At 43.6% G+C, this 23,086-nt stretch overlaps 1 long non-coding RNA gene across 4 annotated transcripts; it reads right to left on the reverse strand.

Annotated features, from left to right (window-relative positions):
- Positions 1–12,550: 12,550 nt before the first annotated feature.
- Positions 12,551–20,341, reverse strand: LOC111944471 (uncharacterized). Of its 4 annotated transcripts, none has more exons than XR_015284676.1 (3): positions 17,585–20,341; positions 17,306–17,395; positions 12,551–17,154 (listed from the first exon to the last, which is right to left on the reverse strand). It is a non-coding gene; the product is annotated as an uncharacterized LOC111944471 (long non-coding RNA). The 4 variants fall into 4 exon arrangements; XR_015284675.1 differs by having other exon boundaries at positions 12,551–14,509; positions 17,086–17,154; positions 17,306–20,341; XR_002871318.2 differs by having other exon boundaries at positions 12,551–14,509; positions 16,879–17,154; positions 17,306–20,341.
- Between the last annotated feature and the right edge of the window lie 2,745 nt (positions 20,342–23,086).

The raw sequence follows: 23,086 nt of genomic DNA on the forward strand, positions 1-23,086 counted from the left end.
AACAATCAAACCAGCTGTAGCCCCATGGCCACGAGTCCTCTGTGCAGGCAGCTCTACCCATAATATGTGACCTCCCAGCAAGCCCCCAGGAAGCAGCATGATCAGCTGGGGACAGCCACAGGTGACAACAGCCCAGGGTTTGCAGCAGCAAAATGTTTCTTCCATCAGCAGATACTGGTGTGTTAAACCCAACACTCCCAGTGTTTATGAGAGGCAGAGGAGAAACTGGTGAGGAGAATAACCCTCCAGTGCTTTGGGGAGACCACAGTCAGCCTCCTGAAGCATTTTTCTCTGTAAAAATAGTGACTGATAACTTGGGTTGCTTAAGTGGGTCAAGCTATATTATTCAAGTCCAATTTTAACGAGCTGAGCCCTCACAGACAGTCAGTCCATGGCCATCCTGTAATCAGGCGTGGTTTTTTTAAAAGCCAATGGCTCTGGTGGGCCAGAAGTGGACATCAATTCAGCCACTGTACCTTTCCCAGTCCCTGCCAAGCATCCCAAGGTGGGCCAGGGATGCACTAATAAAAAAAAAAAATAAAAATACAGCAACCTCCAAACCCAGGATGCTACAGAAAAGACATTAAAGAATCCACTGTATAACTGTAAGTGAGCAATTTAAAAGACAAATTCAGAGTCCTAGGGTGGAGAGAGCCAAATGTTCCTTTTCCTGTCATCAAATGTTATTTATTCTAATGTGCAAACAATGAACAGAAGCTTTTTTCCCCCTCCCAAACTGTGTAAATTACTGTTTAAAAGAGTTTTCTGAGGCTGCTGATCAAGTCCATGCACAGAGTTAAAATACAGCCCACCACATTGCAGCATTTATTCCTTTTAATACCTGAAGCCCGTCTTCAGTGAAGTCCACAAACTAGACTTCTTGTTATTTGTCAAAGAGAGCCTTTTGTCTTCTCAGCACGCACCATCAATCTGATCCTTTAAAGATTGCATGCACCAGTCAATTCACCACCCTGAAAGTGTATTCAGAAGAGCTTAGCAATAGCAGTAAATAAGATGTTTTGCTCAAGCTGTTAATTATATCCAGGACAGGCTAGGAAATTTTTCACGATAATCGTCAATATTGAGTGCTTGAAAAATAGCTGCTTGGGATACTCTCCTGCAATTATCACCAATGTATGTGAATGAGAATCATGTATGCCAACAGACACCCCATTACTTGACAAATCAAGACATTAAAAATCAGCTCAGTGAGATGCAATTTTGCTTGTCTGGCTCATACTTCACATATTATGGTGAACAGCCTCGAAATAATAATAATGAAGAATATGATCTGTTGTGTTACCACTCTGAAGGTCACTTGAAAGCGGTTATTTCCAGTAACATTGCCAATAGAATGTGTTTATACTCTGTTGCAGACTCAACAATATCAAGGCTATCATATTTTGGATGGTGTTTTAATGGCAGCAAAGAGAGTTTTATTTTATAGCAGAAGCACTTTAAAACAGTGACAAAAACTCAGTGACTTCTGATTTTCTTCTTGAACATTCTGCATTTTTTAAGGTTCCATGCTGAATTCTTTTAAACCAACAGAAAAGCCCTCTGACTTTCACAGGAGTGAAAGAGGAGTGACCTCTTTCCACTTTTTTTAGGATACCCTGGGCCACCCTAGGTATTTGTACCACATCATACTTCTCTGAAATATTAATTATATTGTTATATATCCAGTCTTGCATCTGATTCTGTGCACTAACTAGTGAATAAACTAGTGCCTGTCTGAGGATGGAGTTGTTGGGAAGATCATGAAATAATGTTAAACCAGCATGACAGTTGTGATGTTTTCTATATACTGCAGTTCAGGACAACTTATTTGGCTGCAGTTCAGAGCATTCAGAAACTGGTTTTATGATTGTTCTGATTACAACAATTCACACAACACAATTTAATCATCGGCTGGCTCCTACACAAACTTGGCTCCAAGCTTGCTGTAACTTTTCTATAAGTTTACTCAACTCATGTAGTGCTCAAAACTGACACTGCAGCAGAGCTGGGCTGCCACAGCAGGTTTCTTGGCCTGGCTGCAGACATGCTGCTTTAGAGGCACGAAGGACAAGGGCTGGGGAGGTACAAAAGGGGCCCAGAAGGAGCAGGTGATGACTGAGACAGGGCTATAGGAATTGTTGAGGGTGACCAAGGTAACTGAGATCTGCACAACCCCTCTGGAGACAAATGTTCTGAATGCTCCCAGCAAGAGAAGAAAATAGTCTGCTGTGGTTGGGTTGAGAGCCTCCTGTGGAAAAACCCAAGGGGGGATTTAGTCTGCCTGTCAAGGGCACAAAATTTTGACACTACTGCCCATGGTTTAGGCTGCTGCGAGCTTTCAGTGGAAAGAAGCCACTATGATATCTGAGATAACCACTTGAAAGGTGTAGTAAGTAGCCTTTTTAAAGTCTTACACCTTTTAGTTTTGTGTCCATTCCATAAATAATCCATTTTGTAATAGACCTAATGGGCCATTATTAAGAACTTGTGAGCAAGAACAATCTGGGGTGCAGGCCACCCCAAACAGAGGTACTGCCAGAAATCTGAGTCAAGGGCAGGATTTGTCTAAGCTCTCATCTCCATTTGTAACATGCAATATGTAATAAATGCCCACAGGAGCTTTCTACAGAACTAGAAGCAGTTCAGGCATTGCTGTCTTGTAGTCCAGCTGCTTTCCTGGTGCACCCTAACATGAAGCTCATGGATCCTAAATCCTTTACTTGAGCCATTAATCGGTAATCCCATTATAATGACAAAACAGGCTTAGGAAGAGGAGAAGACTGAAACTATGAAAAAACAATATTTCCCCACAGGCTTCTTTCAGCTTGATCTCCCTTTTCACAAAATTTTTGCTTGATAATCTATCTTATTTAGAGAATTATCTTCTATATAGCTCTTAAATTAATTAATTATCTCTGAGATTTGCTGAATAATCTACTCGACTTAATAGTTTTAAGATTTACAAACAGAAGAGTTCATGCACATGGTATGAATTTCCCTTTCTTTAAACTATATCTGAAGCAAGACAGTAGTTGAACTGTAGGGAAATAAGATTTACGTCTAATCTAAATGGGGAAATGACCAACAGATTGCGTGATTCCATGATAGTTCCCTAGGTACACATTATGTTCTGAAATAGAAGGGAATTTATGCTGGAATAATTACTCCACTCTGATTCTAGAATTTAGTAGAAGAGGTCAAATATTCAGGGCTAGATACTCTTTATTGTTCTTGTATTTCTTATGCCCTCTAAGGATTTGGATAGGGAGAATTTCTTCCTATTACAATTATAAGGAATTATCTTGTATAAATAGCAGTTAATTGGTTAGGGGTTTGCAAGCCAAATAAAGGTTAAGCTCTCTTTCATAAAAACTTCAGCAAGATACAGAAGGAATGAATGTGTATCCCCTGGTGACTGCCTGTCCTTGTCTGCTTGCTTCCTAAATGTAGTCATATGGTTACCTGCAAGATCCTCCAGAATGTTTAGAAATATTTTGGTCAGGGGAATGGAAAAACAGAAGATTTTTTAGTGACTCCCACAGGAGTGGAGTGGGCTGTGTGTGGCTACAGCTTTTTGCTCCAGAATAAATTGGCCCAATGTACACAAAACATTCTTATCTGACGAAGAATTGCAAGCAGGACTGTACATTACGATGCTGGAAGGACTGCTGGATTTTGGCTTTGTTCTTCACTGGATGTACAAAGGGCTTTTAGCTCTAGTTGCATTGATTTCTCCAAATTAGAAGACCCACTTTCTGTATTTTAGCAACTCTCCTAAAGATGTAAGGTGCACAAGGGGGGCTGTTCCTTGTGGTGTGTCTTGGTGTGTTCCTATGGAAGAGCAGGCTTTGTGTGAGGTAGCCTGGTCTAATCCTGACACCAAGAGTGGGACCACCTCGGCAGACAGAGGATGCAAGCAGATAGGTCTGTATTTGGTGTCCTGATTCTCAGTCCAGGGCCTACAACATGGTATTGGTATAATGATGGTGTTCTGCTCTTCTCCTGTTGTCTCATGCTCTGCTTCATGATGTCTGTCCCTGAAAATAATAATTAACAATAACAATAAGTAACAATGAATAACAATAGATCTGCAATAAAAGGCAAGGTAAAGTCTGGAGTTAGAAATACTTTCTCTGACTGGACAAACAATGTCGTTTGAAAAAGTAGACAGGCTTTCAGGTAGGCAAGAGGTTTTTCAGGCTTGATAGAGAAGCAGCAAATTTCAAAGCTGAATAGGGATTGTGAACAAATGCCCCAAGTGTAATCAGTTATTTTTCAGAGGACTGGAAAGGAGGTCGTCGGGACCTGTGAAGTAGGCTTAATTTTGGTAGGAAAAGAGAGACAGTCTCTTCATTTATGCCTAGGGACAGGGAAACTTTAGTGAGGAGAGGAAGCTTATGAAATGCTGTAAAAGCGGTATCTCCACCAAATCCATGGTACTCAATACCCAGTGAAGTTATGAATCTCTATTCCCAGGCTTAGTAAGAAGTGGGATTTGAGGTCAGAATGAGTCTGCTATGAATGAAGAACAGAGATATAGAAACAATAGTGAGCACCAGCAGAAGCTTATGCAGAAAAGGAAATTTAAATTAAATTACTTTTAAACCAGTTTTGTCTGGAAGTTCTTTGTAGCAGGGACATAGAAATATAACATAGGAACACTGAAATATACTCCCTCTGTTAAAAAGGGCTCTGTGGGGACCAACTTTTTACTTTTTAGGAATGGAAGACGAAAAAAAATTACAAAAAGAATAAACCATTTAGAAGACAATGTTTAAATGAGAAAACTAATGCTTCTAGTCAGAATAATTTTTGTGAAAAAAATTTAAATATTATGTTTTTCTGGGACTTAAAACATCTGAAAAGTTCACATAAATACAAAATAGAAAAGTTGTTTTGAAATAAATGAATGAAATAAAATTTCATGAAATAAAATGAAATAAAATGAAATAAATGATGAAATAAAATTTCATCTCAGAAAGGCTGAATAGGAATGCTTTTGACTGATAGCTTCTGACCAATTTTTTAAAAATAACTTGCATGGAAAAAAACCAAAAGTTTCTGCAACAGAGTTTGTCTTAATGCAAGCAGCATTTTCCAGCTGAGAGACATTTCACTGTGAAACCAGATTAGCTCATGAAATTTAAATCTCAGCATCCTGACTGACAGTGGCTGGTCGGAGATCAGGCACGAGGGTCCTGCTGCTGTCAGCTGCCTCTGGTTGCGGGGCCCGGCGCAGTTTATAAATACACACAGAGATGCCTCAAGTCCACCCCACCACCAGGCAGCACAGTTGCCAGCGCTCAGAAGCGCAGACAAGTGTGACCAAAGCTCCGTGGACAAATTAAATTATCTCCACAGCTGGTGCAGGGAAAAGCTGCATGTAGCGCACGGGTGGGTTACACCCCAGCCACGGCCCTGGGCTGCTCCCAGCGCTCTCCGTGGCTCCAAGGAACACACAGCCCTGAGACAAACAGCTCTTGTTCCTGGAGCAGGCAGAGGCAAAACGACAGCAGAGGCTCCAGATGAGTGAGTTGGAGTGATGGTGATAACCACCCAGAGACCTTTGTTCCAGCTGTCACGGTGAAACACGGTGCTCGGCTTGCCGCCGTCGTTTTTTGTAAGGGGCCTTTTTATATTTAGCCTTTTTAAACATATCCGTTCATTAATGGCCAATAAAAACAACCAACAACTACTGCTGGGCCAAGCAATTCAGTGGCTAAGTGGTTTTCAAGTTTCTCTCCATGTATTTTTGCTGATTAGAGTAAGTGAATCATCTGTTCTGGCTTAATTAGTCAGTCAGTATAGCCTTCCAATCATTCCCTAATTTCTGGGAATTTGTTGATTATTTTTGAGGATTACAGGAATGTGCTTTCCTGTAGGTTGTTCCTGCCCTGGATTTATAGATATACAATTGTTGCCCTTAATGAAGTGTAATCAGTCGCTCAAGTCATGCCGTATTTTTCCTACCCCTTCTTTAGAGAGATGGCACTCAGCTATGAAATACATAGATATATGCTTGATGTAAATAATATTTCTCTGAAACAACAATATTTGAAAACAGAATCTTTGAAATTCTTGAAATTTGCAAGAAAGAGCTAAATCTGACATTGCTATGCCATAAAACATCATGATGCTACACACCCAACTACTTTGGTTTCCTTTCTTTTTCACCCTTCTCCCAGGATTCCTGCTCTGTTTGAGGCCACAGGCATGAGCCCCTCATTCTGTCTTGAACTTTGTGGTTTGTGCTTCAGTTTGAGATACAAGAGAAAAGGGAGGGGAACATCAGTAAGAAATTTTCACCACTTGCTCCGAGAAGAGCTCATGGAGGACGTGAATAAGGACAGTTTCTGTTCCCTGAGCCATAGACAGCTGGAATTTGGGAGAGTACATCTGAGAAAGTGTCTTCATGTTTTCCACTTTTGCTGAAGAACTGTAGATTGAACTAGCAGGGATGGGGTGCTGAGGAACAGAGACCTTTGGTCAGGGCATGTATGGCTCAAACCTGCCTTACAAGTTACAATAACCAGATGATTTACTGAATGAAAACATCACCAAATCTTCTGCTTGGCTTGGCACATTTCTCACCATCATCACAACTGAGCAAAACCTTCTGGAATATTGGAGCTGGCTAGCCCCCTTTTCCCCTGATAAATCAAGACAAACAAGTGCCAGAATGAAATGCTAAACCAGACCTTGAAATTTTGGAAAATCCTCCTGATAAGGTTACTTCATTGCTGTTCCCCAGTGAATGTAGGGTATTGCCTACTCTTACTTTTTCCACAATGTACATTGTGGGGGAGGCAGGGAGGAGATGTAAAACAAAATTGCAGCAAATGCAACTTTTCCCTGGTGACAGCTGGAGCACTAGTGGACTCATACAAGAGGGGACCAGCACTGGGAGAAACTCTCTGAGCTACCAAAAATCCATTTCTTAGCCTTAGTGCTGCCTGGCATCTGCTGCTACTTATTTAGAGCTGGGGAGGTGCTTAAGTGAATGGAAGAATAACAATCAGGCTTTGAGGGGCATGACTGCTATGAGTGTCCTTCTGCATTCAAAGGTCAGAGAAGCTATGGTCTTGAAAAATCCTAGAAACCCTTTGTTGCTGCCTGTCCCAAGGAGAAGATTCCCAGCCTATATCCATTACAGCCTTCTCAGTCCCAGACTGCCTTTGTGGTCAGGCAGACATGCTGCAGCCTGGTTGGCATTCTCACACACACTCATGGCATTGGTATTTTACACAGCTGATAAAAAAATATTTGTACTCCAGAGACTTTATGGGGGAAGGCCATATCCAGTCTCTCTGCCGGTCACGGTGAATCTTTCGCAACTCACTGTCTGGCAGCAACTTGTAAAGTTAGGTTTTCACTGCCAAGCTCCTTGACATCAGAGTAGTGCATTTAACCTTTTTAGATCTTTTTATAGGATCATTATGGTGAAATAAGTGACAGGGTAACATTCAAAAAAAAGATGGAACACATAGGTGATACTGCAACCAATTAGCAGAATTTTGCAAAATGCCTCACTAAAGTTGCTCAAATTGTGCTTAAAAAATACGAAACCCAGCATCACGGTATCAAAGAGTGTTTGAAAGCGTCATGGCACTCAGCTAATGCAGTATCTGCTTTCCCACTGCACAGTTCTCAGCGCTAGCCTCAGACTTGAACTCATGTTATCCATCTAATGTAGCCTCTGATTCTGTGTGGTCCTGAACTCTCTTAACCCCAGAGGCTCGGGCCCGCGGAGGCTGGAGTGATAAGACGCGGCTGAGCTCGCATGCCTTCGGAGCAAGGCAGGAAGAAATGCGAGCTCCCTTCCAAGCGGGCCTGCTTGTCCTCCTGTGCTAGGGGGGAAAGTGAGAGGCAGTATTCAGTCACTCACTTGGACAGAGTTCAAGTATTTCTGCTGGGAAATAAACCCACAGCATTGTTGAAAGGTGCAAGACTGACTGTTACCTCAACAGCTGGGCCAGGCCAGCTGAACTGGAGCTCTTGCAGTACAGTGTAGCTAGTGATCTGTCCAGCTAAACAAAATTTCACTACTAATCTTCTTGACCTCAGATGTCTTGCCTTTCTTAATCCCAGTCTAAAATACACCTTTCTACCCAGCCCTGGAAGAAAGCACAATCCAAACCAATACACAAGGCAAGCTTCCTAAGCTGTGGCTGCCAATGGAGAGGACAAGTTAAGTTTACTTTTTGCAGGAAAATTGTCAGTACAATTTAGGAGAAAGTTCTTGTGTCCAAATCTTTGAAATGCATCTCTACTGTCATCATATTGTCTTTGACTGTTAGACAGTGGAAGGACTGTTTTTACTTCTCAGCGACTTGCCTGCACTGTAGGGGCCAAATACATAGAAGGGTCCTCCTACTTTTTGGGTGTGGTACAAGTAAAGTCCCTAAGAATCTGAGTCTTTGCTACAGAAGTCTCCAAGGTTGTTTCAGCATCCTGCAGGAACTTTTGTGGCTTCTGGTGTGAGGAGGCTAGAACAGATGTCCTTGTGCTTGCTTCAGGTCCAAGTGGCTTACCACAGCTGCTGGCAGCAGCATGAAGTGACCAGAGCTTCCCTCCAAGCTCTCAGTTTCTCATTGGGTTCTAGAAATGGAAACAATGAATGGTTAAGTAATTTTCAGAAAACAGATATTTGCAATAAAAACTGCCTAGCACTTGATGGGTGATGAAAGAGGGAGAGAAGGGGCTGCTGGGAGGCCAAGCGGTTCTGTTTTTGCCATGTTCACATCACTGTATTCTGGGTTTGGTGTAGCAGTTCTTCAGGGGTAAACCCCAATGTGAGAGGAATGCAGTGCCAGACTGGGAGCTGGGTTGTGTCCAGGAGAGGTAAGGGATGAGAAATGAGGGTCTCACTTGCCTTCAGTCTACTGCCATCCAGCTGACTTTCACAACATCTGCTTCACCCTGCTCTGCACCTGTCTGGCCCAGGTTGTGCAAACCCTGGTCACACAGCCCCAGCACACACAGGTCACAAACACCCCTGGGGCTGTCCCAGAGACAGATTGCTCAAGTGGCAGTAGCTCTACGTGCAGATGCTTCAACCAGCTTGAGAAAGAAAGAGGATGTCTAAATACAGCAAAACAGCTGGAGGTTTTCCCCTTCCTTGGTTTCTTTCACACGTCACAGCAGGAGTTTAGACCAGAGGTAGAAAGTGACATGTCCACCCCTCCCACCCAGACCTCCTTCAGCACACAGCTGCGATGGAAAAATCTAGTTTGAAAGAGGGTGCCATTATTTTGTTTGTTTATACATGACATTTATGAAGGTGATTTTCACATCTGTAGGTGATGCAAGGATTTTCTTTTCCTATGGCTCCAGGAGTTCATACATATGGTCAAAGAGAGTGAAAGAAATAAAAGGAAAAGGTGCACACATCCACACACACACAGATGCAAAAAACCCACAAGTTTTAAAGTCTTACAAAGATACAAACAGACATACCTTGATCCTCAGAACCAAGCTCAGAAGATGGACACAGGCAGATTTCTCTAATTGTCAGACTACTAAAAAAGGTCAGATTATTAGGTGTCAACACACTTGGTACAGAGGATGGTACCAATTCTTCTGGAAATGGACAAGCTGGCATGACAGGCCTATCTTTGGGTTTGTGATGCTGGTCTCCTCAGCAGACTCCATGCACAGGGCTATGCAGTATCCCCTCATGAAAGACTTCTCTCTTTCCCTAGGAAAACCTGTAAGGAATTTGGCTGCTCATCTTCGAATGCTGGGATTTCTTGGGCAGTTGATTAATAAGGGGAAGTAATATGAAACCTGTATTTGAATGTGTAGTTCAGTTGCTGAATTGCCTATGAAGGCTGGAATTCTCCATCATATGGAGCCAGCTCCTTTGGGTGTAAGTCACATCAGAAATATTGCAAGGGTGAACTGTCTCCTACTACTGGAATAAAGGAAAGCAGGGATGGAAATGCAGACAAAACAAGTACATGAACATAACAAACAAACAAACAAAAAAAACCCCAAAACCCCACCCAAACCAACCAACCAACCAACCAACCAACCAAAAAAAACCCCACCAAACCCAAACAAAAATCCTAGCAAGGACAACAACAGCAAATTAAAGTTTAAGCAAGCAAACAAACAAACCCCTCCCCGCCATATCTATTTGGGCTGTACATGTCATCAGAAAGATTATGTAAATGTTAAGTAATTCAGAAAAATTTAAATTTCTGCAGATTTGATACTAATAATTGGTCATGGTTGTTGCTGGAACACATCAAACCTGGATATGCAGTGCTGTGGACCTTATAGCTCCCATGGTTTGTTGCTGACAGACAATAAGCTTGTAACTCTGACACTCACTGCCTATGGAGGCATCCTCTGGCCCTGAAAGGTGTTGCAGACACTTCTGCATTTTTTGCCCTTCCATCATAGGGAACCAAGGCGATAGACGAGTCCATGGGCTTCTCTGAAAAGAGACAAATTCCCAACAGGATGGAAAGCAGAAACTGAGCATAGCACTGCATCTTTACCATGAGGAGGAATGTGATACAAGGTTAAGGAGGCAGGCATGCAGGATTTTCCCCATATACTGCCCAAATACCTTTGGGAATCTGAACTGTATGAAGTCAGCATTTCAGGGCACTAAAGAGGCTTCTCAGATGAGGCTGTGCTGTATGAGGTTCATATGTGACCTGAGGTGTCCTGGTGTTTAAAAATCACATTAGCTGATAGAAGTTTATGTCCAGATGCATCTGGCAGGTGCCTAGTTTGGGCTGGCACATGCTTGCTATCACTGATGTACATGGCAGCTATGAACATTAGCCCACAGAGCAATTTCTGTGAGGTCTGGCTTGACAACATAAGAAGGTTTTGCAGGATGGTACAAGTTTAGTGGTGAATCAGGCAGCCTGAACTTGCAGACTGAAGAGGCTGTGCTGTCATGAGAGTGGGCAGGGGTGGGGGATAGCACAAAACCATGCTCTGTCCTGATGCATGTCTGTCATCAGCAGCAGGAAGGCTGTGTGGGCACCATTGCCCTGTCATCCCAGCAGCCCTGTCACTCTGTTACTTGGGGCCACAACTGCTTGGAAGCTGGGATGGGGAGGTGATGGGGAGAGGAGAGAGGGAGCCCAGCCTGCACCCCCAGTGCTGCAGTGCTGGAGTCCAGCATCACTCGTGTGCCCTGGCCCTGCTCAGCCACAGCAGGAGCTCGTCCCCTGTGCGCCATCTGCAGTGCTGCAAAATGGTCACTGCTGCTCATCTCTGAGATGTGTCTTACTCTTCCTGTTAGCATTTGCTGCTGGCACACTCATATTTGAACCAGAACAGCCCCACAAGAAGATCATACAGCTCTTTTTTTTTTTTCCAGCCCAGAAGCTGATTTGTCTTTGCTAAATGAACTGCTGTAACCTCAGTGTTACCCTGGAGAGAATTCCTCTGTATTTTGCCTTGCAAATAATTCACATGGGTTGACACAAAGTTCTAATCTGAGTACAGTATGCAGAATTTGGTACAGTATGTGGTTCCTTGCAAAGCACTATTGCATGTACATGTCTGGGATCAATTATTTTCATTGAAACAAGAGAAGCTGCGTGATGAGTAAATCCCTAAGTATGACATTTTATTCCCACACTTGGTGGATATATACAACAAAATATACTGCAAAAGAACACTTTAAAAGCATCCTTTAATGTCAAACCTACTAACCTCTTATTTTGTCTTTGGAAAAAGAACTATGGTGGATAATAATGTCTTCCTTCAACTCACAATACCTAAACTTTAGAGGTTAAAAGAGATTTCCCTACAGAACAAACTCCAGCTCCAAAGACTGGCAGTGTTGCTGTCATTTTTCCTTCTTCATGTTCCAGTCAAAGCTACAGGCTCTGGCCAGCGCTGGGTCTCTGTCATGCTGAGCAGGGTGAGCACACAGACTGGAAAATAAACCCTACCCTCCCACAATCACTACCCTAAAACGCTGGTGGCATGGATCTCTGGCACTGTGCCTGTTCCAGGATAAGGGCTGTCAGCACCAGGGGGACGCTCACCTTTTCAAACAGCCCACTGCTATGCAGAGGCTTTCATTTACAGCACCATGAACCCAGCTCCATCTCACATCTCCCAGAAAGGCATGTGTTCCTATGCCCATGATGCCCAGTGCCACCCCACTCCCAAGAGACTCCCCAGGGCTCAGGGAGCCTCCTCCTGCCCCTGGTCCCAGGGGGATCCTGCCTGGCCACCGAGGATTTTCTGAGTACCCTGAACTAGGTGTTGAAGGCACAAACCCCAGGTGCCATCAAAAGTCCCAGCCTTTCCTCTCTTTCCAGTTTGTCAGGCCGAGTGATCCAGGGTGTATTTTTGAAGCATTAAAGCCTTAAGAGGCTTAAAATGATAAAGGATTTGGATAGGATTTAAGTATGTTTAAGCCTTTGAATAGGATCAAGCTGTGTGCAAGGTACCAGCAGCCTGTGCAGGCACATGATCTTATCTCTGCTGCCCTCATTATTATAACCCTCTTCATGCTGATAGTGTTATAATAAGTGTAATATGAATAAACAGAAAGAAATATCACTCCACCAGGGAACAAGTCCTCTGCTTTATTGTATCCGTGGCACCTATTAACACCTCTGTCCCAGAAACTCACTGAGATGTGTGTTCATACACCAAAGCACAGTTTTCACTTTTGACTTCACACTCCTCACAAGAAATTAATTCTTTCCCAAACAGTTCCAAAAGCTGGGAACTATCCTTTTTACAGCTGGGACTCTGAGATACTATGGACCAGCACTTGAAAAGAAATATGACTAATCCGCTAATCTGCTCCCATGAATAAATTTAAAATGTAAAATCCCACTTAGCAGCTGGCTCTCTGTCTCTGGGCAGCTCTAGATCTGACCATGTTTTGTGTGTTAAACAACAAGTCAGATAAAACCAAGCTGGGATCAAGAAACTCCATTTCTACCACATCTTGGTGGTGAGAAGTTGGCAAGGGGCCTTGGACTGATTTTACAGGCTGAAGAATGGTCAGATATCTTCTATTCCCTGACTGCTCTGAGCTGAAAGCATCTTCTCCTGCAGGGCTGCAACCACCTTGACTACCTTTTGGGCAGGGTTGTGCTCTTCTCTGCTGAAACTGTCCCTCTTTCCAGACACTGGAGGGACAGAGGGCAGGTGAGGGTAGCTCCAAGCACATGGCTGAGGCACAGTTCAAAGGAAAAGTATACCTGGATACTTGTGCTCAAGTACCAAAAAAAGATATCTGTTAGAGAGTCAATTTAATTGCAGTCTTATTTATCCTGACCAGATCTGCTCACGAGAACCATTTTTCTTCTGTCTCCCCCTTAGACCTCTGCATTATTTACTAATCCATACATGAGATGTGTTGCTTTTTCCTCTTTCCTCTGTGTTGTGTTCCACAGGACCATGAGATGCTCAGCTGTCTTCAGAGACATGATCCTGTGCACCTTTCAGCATGCTTACAAACACAGATGAAGTAACATGCTTATAGTCAGGGCTACCGTGTTTTGAAACAGAGACCCAAATAAATACAAATCCCAGCCCAGCAGAAAAGCTAATGCTTATGGTGGCAAGGAGAGGAAAGGCCAAGAAAGCTCCATAATCAGCTAGAGGAAAGAGGAAATGGAGCTCCTCCTAATTTTATGCCTAGGCAGAGAACAGAAAAGCCACTGGTGTTGCATCATAGAATAATTTAGGGTGGAAAAGATCTTCAGTATTGTTCAGTCCATTAACTCAGCTCCACCCACTAAACCTTGTCCCTCAGTGTCACATCAGCACATCTTTTAAATATGTCCAGGGACAGTGACCCCACCACTTCCCTGGGCAGCCTGAGCCAATGCTTGACAACCCTAATATCCAATCTAAAATGCCTCTGGAACAACCTGAGGCTGTTTCCTCTTGTCAGGGAACAGCTGCAGTAAGGCATGGCAGGATGCTCTCATTTACAGATAGGGCCTCTGTCCATCTAGGAATTTGCATCTGATTGCCTTGGGTGGGTCCCAGAGCCACTGCCTAAAAAATGAACAAGCAAATACTCTCAAAGGTGTTGTCTGCCTACAGTGCTATAGTCTTGTCCCTTAATTCTTGAGCTCTGAGGCTGCTCATCCAAGGGATAAGAGACTCAGGTCATATCTTCACTGTGATTTACATTTGGCTTCAAATCAACTTCTCTCTTTTTAATTCTCCTCAACCATCTCTCTTGTAAGAGCCCGCAGAAGCATACCACTCTCACTTAAATATTTATCAATAAAGAATAACTAATCAATATTTAAACATTAACTGAGAGATGAGGACAGAAAATCCATAGGATTTGTAAACTGGCAGCGGGGGACCAGGGTCTGCTTCAGTGATTATTGAAATATTATATATTCAGTAAATTACTCCAGAAATAGACATCAAGATCAGTAACTGAAAGTATTCCCCAGCTGGTTGTCGCCACGTTGCTCAAGGAAACAGCCAAGGCAGGTTCAACATTTTTCAGGCAGACAGACACAGCAAACCTGGAGAAGCCCGAAGTACCCTGGAGTATGAATAGAAAAGGAAGTATCAGTTTCCTGTAACTATTAGAAATACAGTAATTTCTTCATTTCACTAAATGGCACCAAACACAGCACTGTTTAAATGCTTCCATGAGCTGACAGAGTTGAATGGTTTGATCTCCCCTTAGTTTGCTTTACTGGGTCAGACCCAGTGGCCTGCATCCGTGGAGAGCATTGGCTTTTTCAGTGACTACCAGTTCACAAAAATCCATTTGTGCCACTGTAATCACCTCACAGGTGTATCTACAAGGAGCTAACAAGTGCATTTCTGGCTTCCTGCCTATGGACTGGTGTGTGATGAGCTCTGTGAATGAGAGCTTCAGAGACAGCAGGCAGCACCGCCACAATGCAGCTGTAATTCCCACATGTGCAGGGCTTGCTCCAAAACCTCTTAAAATTAATGGAAAAGATTGCACCCTTATTAACTTGGCACAGAGACGAAGTTTGAGGCAGAGCAGTGAAGTGACTGCATACTGAGGTGAGCTGAGGTGAAAATTGCAGGAAAGTAGCCAATTACTTGCTGTCCTGTTGATACAAGGCATGATTATACTTTACATTTAATTCTCTAGTTGCACTGAGCCTTACTTCATTTAAAGTAATTAGCTTCTTATTATAAAACAGCACTCAGATATTATGGAGAAAATCCCCCTCGCTGAGCTTGCAGCAAGGGAATGAATTCCTAATTCTCCCAGCATACCTCAAGCCTGACCTCAGCCATGCATGGAGCCTTCACAAAGGAGAGTTTCAGGCTTTCAAGCACACTTTCCTGACAGAGCATTAGACTTTCCCAGACCCAAGGATGGCTCCAGTAGTGCCCAGGTGGCAGGAAGAGAAGTGGCCCAGGATGTTTTGGTCCATCTGCATCCCTGTCCCTGCACAGCACACTGAATCAGTCCCCTGTGAATTCCGGATTTCAGTAGACCCATGCAAAATCATGGCCCAAGTTCCCGAGTGATGGTGATGAAAGAAGGTTTCACAGATTCTGGGCACCCTATGGCCCAGTGGATTTCTTGTCCCAGTCACATTGCCAGGGAAATGTCCCTGGTGTTCACTGAGACAAATTTTGATTGGGTTAATGGCACAAGAACAGGTGTCTGGTGAAAAGAGTGGAAGATTTAAAGCATGGTGTTGTGTGTCCAGCTCTCCAGTGCAGGGTCAGCACAGCAGGGCACTATGATGCCTTGCAATGATGGTGACCATGCCATGGACAAACACACAGCGTTCTCCAGAAGGTGGCTATCCTGCATCCATGCTGCATGAAATGCATGGAGGGCCTAGACAAGGGACGTGTGTGTGGATTTTACCTCCATTTGTTCACCATGCTGATGACCTCCTTCTCCTACATGGCATGGCTGGACAGGAGCTCACTATGCACCCCACTGCTCCACCCAAGAACAGGGAGATTTTGTCTTTGATCTCAGTGACATCACCAAGTGGGGAGCTGTGCATGCTTCTGTGCTCATCAGGGAGAGGAGCAGGCAAATCCTCTGCTGTTTGTATGGGTGAAGATATATGGCCAAGAGTCCTCTTAGCTAGTGGAGTACACACTGCTAGGTTTTTCAGTGAGCACTTCCAATTTCAGGAATAGCTGCTGTACCATCTTCTACTCTAGCAGATAAATAACTCTTGTTTCCTAAGGTTGATACATAATCTTAGAAAAATTACAGGCATATGTGTGTCTCTGCTGTCTCCATAACGTGTGAATCCAGTGTTTTAACTCTTCCCTTTTGATGAGAATTGTTGTGAAGGGAGGTGATGGCTGATAAATTAATTCTTGTTTGGACATTAGAGAATCCACACAGGCAAGCAGTGCTGGCAGGAAGGTTCTGCATTTGCTCAGAGAGGTCTGGTTTAGTTTCTGCTCTGCCTGGTTAGTGTCAGATGTGTGAGATGGTCCAGGCTATCTCCTCCCTCTCTCTGGCCATCCATTTTGAATTTGAGAAGATAATTTCAAATTCATAAATCTCAAAGTGATCTTAAGCCCTGACTACTTGTTGGGGTGAGGTTTTTTGTCTTTTGCTCTGTGTAAGATGTTTCTGTGTAACGCTATATTACTGATGAAAATGCTGCTGAAGACTTAGCAATTGAGACATCCCATTTAGCAAGAGAGATGTGTGTACTCAGACAGGGCCAATTCCCAAATGTTTTCACTTTCCCCCCTTCAGTTGTGAAACAAGAGCCTCAATCTCTTCTAGAGGTTGGCAAACAGCCCTTGTCCAAAGAGCACATCACATATTTACCTGCCTCACCCAGAGCATGTGACAGTGAGCAGGGCCCAAGGGTCAGTCTCCTGAGGGACCCAGTGACGTGCCAGTGCCCCTGGGACAGCAAGGCTGGGCTGCTTGCTTACCTCTGTTCATAGAACGGGGAAAGCTCACGGCGTTGGAGGCTCCCACTCTATGGTGATTCAGTGGGGCACCCTATGAGCTGTGAAAGAGACAGACAAACTGCCTTCTGCCAGCTTCATGTCTGAAGCTCCATAGGACAAATGATGTGCATTAGATCCTGGTTCTGGCTTGGAAAGAAAGGGCAAGATGGAGCTGTGGACCAGACCCACCAGTGTCATGAGAGCCAGTTCAATCAGCTTCTGCTGCTTGGCCAACAGTGTGCTTTCCACATGGCAGCTCTGAAAAATAGACAAAGGCACATGAAGGTCTGATAAACTGGCTGGGCTTAACAAGTTCAGGATATTTTCTGTTTACATCACTTGGCAGGGGGGACTGGCCATGAAAATGTTGCTAATAACAGAAATCCAGAGTACAGAAACCTCTATCCACCTGCCTTCTGAAGGACAAGAAGAAATGGGGTTGTTTTCTTTCCCTCATCTCTGAACTAGTGTGTTTGCTCCATGTTATTCTTCTGGTCTCCTAAATTATCAGAATAAGCACTCTTAAAACCATATAAAGCAAGTCCCCACTTTGCCATGCTGCAGTCATCTCTAGCATTTGTTGCTATCTATTCATTAAGGTACATCCTCTTAATAAAAACATCCAAGAAACCAGCCTTTGTTTGCTGATCATACATTCAGGGATTCCAGATTTATAGCGCTCATTTACCTTAATTGAAGCTTATGACGAATACGGATTTTCTGCTGGAAGAAAAAGACAAAAGAGCAGAATGGTATAGGGCAGCGTTCATGAAGAGATAAAGCAATGATTGTGCCATTTGTTTTGGAGGGTATGTTTGCTATTAAGCTGAAGTCTAAAGTAAGGTACATTGATTTACAGGAAATAGCTCACTTACACACATATTAGACATTTACAAACCCTACTTCAGAAACCCCTGAATACTGATAAGCCTTTGTGATTTCAGCCAAGTATGTCATCAATAACATCAGTGTCTGTTTATAAACTTTTTTTTTCCCTGATTGAGGTAGTCAAAGTTCAGGAAAATATTTGTCTTTGGTCTCTGCAAATGAATGGCTTGAAATTCAGTGACATTGTCCTCTTCAAAGAGAACCGAAGGAACCCAGTCCTGTTTCCTAGAAGAGCCTCAGAGGAGCAGGAGAGCAAATGTAATTTCCAGAGAAGTGGCACCCTTTTTTCTGGTTTTGCCATTTAATGGAAAAAAGAAATTTTTCCTCTTATTGTGTCTTTGCACCTTGGCAGCTTTGTAAAATATTTTTTTGACCTCCTGGGTTACTTGTGGAAGAGTTATATGTGTGAATTGAAAGAATGCGCTAGCAGATAAAATGCCTTCCTATAATTAACACAAAAAAATTTGGACCTGGCTAGTCCCTGTTTAATTGCTGGCACTGGGACCTTTTTCCTGAAATGGCTTTGGCTCCATTTGAAGGTCCTGATTTAGCAAATCATTTAGGCACATGCTGCTGCAAAGCGGATGTGCTTAAGAGTTGCTGAAGTGTAACCCTACTTGGGTGAGGTTTTGTTCATCCTCCTGTAAGACAAAAAATTCTTTTTTTTCTGTCATGTGCACTGGGAGAATGAACTTCAGCAAGCAGGTGGTGTCCCTGTTCCATTTCAACACACAGAATACAGGGTAATAGTACTTGGCACCAAGGCAAAACACAAGTAAATATCATGTGGTGCATCTATCTGTTACTCTAAAGCAAACATTAGGAAATGAATAGTCTAAATAGTTACGCCCAAGAGGGCAGAGCAAGAGCCACCATGATAGGGACTTCCTCTGCTCAGAAGCAGCCGCTGGTGCTGCAGGGTTTCCTTCTGAGCTGGCTGTCCTCCACCCCTCCCTGCACGGGGCGGTGGCCCAGAAATACTCATTTGTTCTGCTGGCTTTGTAAGCAGTATGGGAACACTTTTCCCACTGGGGACAGGATGCTAATTTATTTGCTAATTTATTTCCACACCTGATTTCCCACCCTGCTATTCTGTGCTCTCCTTCCAGCCTCTGGTGGAGCAAAGTTACTCCCCTCTGCACCCATCCCTCTTGTGCCATCCTGAAGAGATTTGGCTGACACCAACACAAAACCCAGCAGGACCAGTGGTAACCAGTAGCTCTTCTGCTTTGCCTTGGGACAGCTTTTGTGACAGCTAAAGCTCTAGAGAAGTGATTCCTCCTCAGTGCTCTGGTTATGTTGGAGTTTCTCCTGACAGGGATCTCATTTTGACGTGGGGAAACATCAGACTGGGGTCAACATGGGACCTCAGGAGCACCTGAATCATTAACTGAAAAAATCCCACAGTTGCTCTGTGTACCCAGCAACTCTAGCATTGTTGGGTGGTATTTCTCTGAAGAGGTTGTCCTGCTGTTTTTGTCACTACAAACTCTGAGATGGACACAGGCATAGATGCATGATAGCTTCTCCAGGTAGCCCTCCTTGTCACAGCCATGAAAGGAGCAGAGAGGTGCCTGGGGCTCTCACAGCAGTGCGCGGGGCACACACCCCCATGGGCCACGTCCTCACAGCCACGCTGCTCTGGCACCACCAGTCTACCTCCTGCCACAGCAACACTTGCTCCATCTGCAAACAAATGAAACCAGAGAGCATCAGCTGAAGCCGCCGGGGATCTCTTCTGAATGCCCACGAGCTACAAGCCAGGCTTTTCCCTTAAGCCTGAGTGCTTCTGTGCCTAAGCTTTGCATCTCATATCATAGAACTGTGCATATTTTCATTACTCATATTGGTGCCTTATCCTCGTTGAGTAGCACAAGCCATTTCCCTCTTACTGCCCAAAAGAAGGGCAGGGGAGGGAGGGAAGAGAAAGGAGGGGAGAACTTGTTGTCTCTTAGTTTGCCCTCCTGTCAATGGATCAGCAGCAATTCCTTTTCGATAATAACACACAAATTGTCTGTGCAGCTCAGCTACTGCTCTGTGAGTACTGCCTCTGTGAGAATCTGCTGGGACCAAGCTTGAAATCAGTGAGTTAATGAGCTGTAAGAGCAAAGGAGAAGGGGAGAGAAGAGAGGGAGGGGGGAGAGGAGAGAGGGAGATAAGTCTGAAGATCCAGTTCCTGCTAGAGCTCCACTGGGAATTAGGTGCTCACCTTGCAGCGTCCCAGCTCTAGAGCCATAACCCGGGGGATCCGTGGTGGCAGCACAGCAGCTTGGCAAGAGTAGGCAAAGCAGAGAAAAGAGGCAAAGCACTCGCAGCACCTGCTGCAGCCACATCCTGCCGAGGTCTGCCTCAGGTCTGCTTTTCCCCACAGCCTTTCCCTACCTCTTCAGACCATCACTTTGGGTTTAAGCATCTCACGGGAGCTCCATGCTGAAGCAGATGTGACTGTGCATAGATAGATCTATAGCTGTGTGTACTACATACATCCACCCTCCAGGGCGAACTGGAATGGACACTGCGATGCAGCCTCTGACGTGCAGTTTTGTGCCCAGTCACACCTCTGTCATGAGCAGACCATTTTTGTGACATCAAACGTTTGCAGAAGGTTAGCACAGGGTCCCAGCAGTGATGGTCCCCATGACCAAATTGCAGCAGCTCCTCAGGAGGCACAGAGGCATCAGCTGGGTGCAAGCCCCGCTGTCCGTGGCTCGCTTTTGTATAAGGGACACCCGCTTTTGGAGATCATCTCCCCTGTTTTGCAGGCAGCACAAAAGAAACACAGAGTTTGTTGCTTTCTCAGCTTCATAACAAAGCCATCCAGTTCTAAAATTATCAAAGTGAAATGGAGGCTTGCTTAATGTGTGTGTGGGTGTTAATGGAGACAGAACCGCTCTTATAACTGCCTTAAAAGCTATTTCATAAAATAGTTTCATTGTCAGGGACTTTAAACATACAGGATTAATATCTTAACTGACTGTGCCTCATTTTGTATTATCTCAAGGACAAATTTATAAGATGATACACACTATTTAGTCTCTATAATGCTTGCATCTGTAACTGCCGTGCTTTGGGAGAATCTTACCATCATTGCTACTTATAGAAACATATTAACTTGCCATAAACAACTAAAAATAAATTAATCACATGCACAAATGTGTTAAGGAGTTAGCTACTATATATAAACTGCCAAAAGCAACCTGAAATCTATATGAAATGAGGCAAATATTGCTTAGAGATATTAAATAACACATGTATAAATCAGCTTAATTTAAAACATCATTGAAACTACTAATGCTGTTTTGACTTGTAACGTAAGGTTGTGTGTTTCATCAAAATTCTTTTACTGAAAATGCTTAGATTTTAAAAAATGTTACAATTATTTTATGTATTTTCTATTTCTTGACATTTCATTTTAAGAATTTGAATTTATTTTTAGGACATCTATAATAATAGGTTAATAGGTAACCTCAATGTGTTAAGAAGGAAAAGTAGAAAATGCTGATTATAGAATGCCTTAAACCACAGTATTTTTCAGAAATGTTTTGTGCCTGGTAATTTTCTATGCACATCATAGGAATTCCTTGGCTTCTCCAGGCAGAGTTCTCACAGTGTGGGATGCTTACGGGAAAGGAGACCTTTTCTATGAATGGACAGAGAAAGCTGCCAGCTTGTTTAGTCTTGCAAATCAAAGACAGAGAATAGATATGTTTGTTGCCTGTGAATATATTAGAGTAAAATTCCAAGAAGCTCTTTCATCAAGTGGAAAATATTGGCACAGAAATAAATGTGAGCATGTTAAGGAGATGAGAGCTGACAGACCTGTGCAGCCAGAGATCCTGTTTCTGATGTAGTGACACTCACCTAAGGAAGAGTACAAAAATGGATCCATTCCAAGCGATCCCCAACACCCCCCCCCAAACATTTTGAAATATTATGGAAATCAAGAAGGGTATCACAAAGCTCTTGAGATTTAAAAAGGAATGTGATGTCCCAGTTTTCTCAGTAAGGAGAGGTAATCTATCCTTGTCTTCATACTTCACTGCAGCACCAGACACTTCTCTACTTTTACTTGGCAGCAGTTCTCCACATCCTCAAAGGGAAGAACAGTCAGTTTTCTGGTCTGAAAGAGTTGGGTGGTTACACAGGAAATGCATCAACATTCCTGACAGTAGGAGGTGAACAAAGAGGGAGGAAGGTACAGCAGGACTGATGCACACCCTGTGTTTTATTAGCTGTACAATATCTGGGGACACTGGATTGCCCTCTGAAGATTCTCTCTGATCCATAGTGCTGGACCTAGGCACTGGCTCCATCTCTCTCCCTCTAAGGAGAACAGGCACCACTTTATCTATCATTGCAATGGTCATTGCTGGGCAGTTGAAATAAACTTCCTTTGTGGTTATGGATGAAACTGAGAGCCTGCTGTGGCAGACTGTGGTGGACACATCAGTGTCCTCTGGAAGACACTTGGATACAAGGCTGAGGAGGACTGTATGATCTTTGAAAAGAGCACCAGAGAGGAGATCTACTGGCAAACGTTGTCAGAAGGCATAGCCTTGCTGCAGACACAGCTCCTCATTTCCATTTCCAGCCATACAAGGCTCCTCATGCCTTGGTGCCCTTTCTTGCACAGACTCATCCCTGTGTGACACAGACCCTGCTCCACCACTGCTGCCTTCTGAATGTTTGGAGAATGGCCTCCAAACCAATTTTCTTTTACTTAAGTTTGGACACCAAAAAGGGGTAGCTGACTCATGATTGTAGGTGCACACTCCATGAGAAGGGGACACACCTCCAGGAGACTGGGGTTAATTTGGGGAGCTTCATTCTTCTCTTTCTTGACTGTTGGGATGTTAAGAAAAATTGCACCCCTAATTTACAAGCTACTCGTGGTGTGCTAATTGTAATGAAGATGATTCAGGCAGTGTAAGATAAAAGGTGCTATCAGCTATCAATCATATGTCAGTTTGGTGGCAACTTTTATAGCTGAAGTGGCTTTAGCCACACAATGATTTATGTTCCAGGCTGCTCCAAAGACTGCCTTACCAAGGGTCTGCTCAGACCTCATGTTGCCACACCGTCCCCTCTCCTCTCTCCACTTTGGACAAGGGCTTAACCCCACTGAGCAAGCTGTTTTGTCTGCTAGTTCTGTTTTGGACCCTAGTCCCATCCCTGTAAATGAACATCAATTCATTGCTAGAAATTATTTCCAAGAGCAGAATTGTTGCATTGCAGTTGTCTCAGATTTGAATTACTTTCTTTTTTTTTTTTTCATAACATGATGTTTTTGGTGCACCAAGAA

The sequence above is a fragment of the Cyanistes caeruleus genome, chromosome 3 (assembly GCF_971803275.1).
Source record: "Cyanistes caeruleus chromosome 3, bCyaCae1.hap1.1, whole genome shotgun sequence".
NCBI lineage: Eukaryota > Metazoa > Chordata > Aves > Passeriformes > Paridae > Cyanistes > Cyanistes caeruleus.